At 25.8% G+C, this 2,105-nt stretch overlaps 1 pseudogene; it reads right to left on the bottom strand.

Annotated features, from left to right (window-relative positions):
* Positions 1–217: 217 nt before the first annotated feature.
* LOC103310667 overlaps positions 218–2,105 on the bottom strand; it is a 33,277-nt pseudogene continuing 31,389 nt past the window's right edge.

Raw genomic sequence — 2,105 nt, 5'->3', positions numbered from 1 at the left:
ATACATTCAAAGTCAGCGTATATAACAATCGGGATTCGTTGAGTATTTTTATAGTTTTTGAAATATATGAAATCGTCATCTCCTTCTTCGAACATAATAGGTCTTCCTAATTTATTTTTAATACACATTTCTTTATGTCTAATTAATCCTGTTTCACCCCAAAGTTTGCTTTTACACGGTTTATTTCCAAAACTTGTAAAACATCGCTTACATATAATCAACTTTGAACAATTTTTAGTCCTTTGACTTCTAATAAATCTTGAGAAGTTGTTAATATAACAATAATGAGATGTATTATTATTATCAAATAGAAATAGGTCGAAATGATTTTTTTTTTCAATATTGGTTATATGTAATGGGAAAATTAAATTTTTATTATCTAAGCTGTAAATATTAATTGATACATTGTTTATTTTTTCAAATTTTTTTATCTGAGTTATAGGTGTTGGAAAATCAATACATTTAAAATTAAGCCCACTTTTTGTTTCTAACATATCAAAATATTTTTTGTTAAACTTAGATTTATTCAATCGATTATTGTACTTAGTTAGTATTGAATACTTGAAACATTCGTTATCGTTATTTTTTATGTTTATAACTGCTTTTTTTTTTTTTATATGTTTTGGTAAATCTAAATATGTACTTCCTCCTTTAAGAGGATTAACTTTATTAATTCGTAATTGTAAACAATCTATAGATTTTAGTGACCAACCTGATTTTTTTGATATAAACTGTGCTTCCTCAGATAATAATTTGTTAAACATTTTGTTTAATAAACTATTAAAATCGGATGATTTATATGCTAATACGTTTGAAGTTTTAAACGACATATCTTGTACTTCACCCGTTAACAGTTGTTCATATGTGCTATCAACATGTAAATTAAATTTAATTGTTGACTGCTGGCTTGATTGTGTTAACCTAGAAATTAACATTTCAGAAACATAACTAAAAAATACATGGTAGTCTATTATTTCTTCCTTATTCTTAACAATATACGTTCTCGAACAGCTTTTAAATCGTTCAATTTCAACAAGTCCGCCCTCAGCTGATTCCATCCGTCTACGTTTAGTGATTGTATTTCTTTTCATTATGTAACTGTAAATAAATTTTAAAAAAATAATAATAATAATAATAATATTATTTATTAATACATATTAGTCTTAAATCTTAATCTATATTCAAACATTCTAATTTGGTATATAGAGAATGTATAGAATTTCTTATTCTTTGTCTACATTTATAATATTCATATTGCGAATCTTTGTATTCTAGTTTGAGTTTTTTTTTTTCATATTTTAGTTTTTTAATTTTTTGGTTAATTGTTTTAATTTTGTTTTTATACAAATTTTCATCTTCATCTTCTTCGTCAAACATCGTTTCCAATTGCTCATAACTTTCTTCTATTTTTCGTTTGAGGTACTTTTCCTTTGCAACAGATTCCATTTTTATTAATTTTATTTTGTAACTGTAAATGTTAATATTTATTTATTTAATCAATATATTTAATAAAATAAAATAAAACATTGGAATATCTCTTATTTTATTTTACTACTGTTTATTCACAATTTTGGTATAGGTATATATTCTTAAGTGATTCAGATATTATTATTCTGTTAGATATTTAAAGGTATAGTAGTATATGTTTTACTTATTATTTCATCAGAACATAACAAAAAATATAATTTAAGTATGTAATTCAACGACGTCACAGCCACCGAGCATGATCGGATTCGGATCATAGGAACGTGTTGTCAGATCATGATAGTGGTAAGCGAGACGGGCAGCAACGAAGGTGCGATACACCCGTAACGCTGGACCCTCTGGTTAGGAAGATCTCTGGAACCTTGCCATCTACACACATAGATCTGACGTACGAACCTACAATCGCTTCTGTGGAACATAACTTATACCCTACATGTTGTGTATATACATGTTGAGCTTAAGCTTTTACGAATATACTAGTTTGTATTTACATATTATAATTGTTTGTATAGATAAAGTTTTTTACGAATATACTAGTTTTTATTTACATACTCTAATTGTTTGTAAAGGTAATCTAAATTACTGCGTATATTTAAATCATTTAATAAGGATTGATATTC

The sequence above is a fragment of the Acyrthosiphon pisum genome, chromosome X, assembly GCF_005508785.2.
Source record: "Acyrthosiphon pisum isolate AL4f chromosome X, pea_aphid_22Mar2018_4r6ur, whole genome shotgun sequence".
NCBI classification, from domain to species: domain Eukaryota; kingdom Metazoa; phylum Arthropoda; class Insecta; order Hemiptera; family Aphididae; genus Acyrthosiphon; species Acyrthosiphon pisum.
This window is presented reverse-complemented; position numbering and strand designations above follow the sequence as displayed.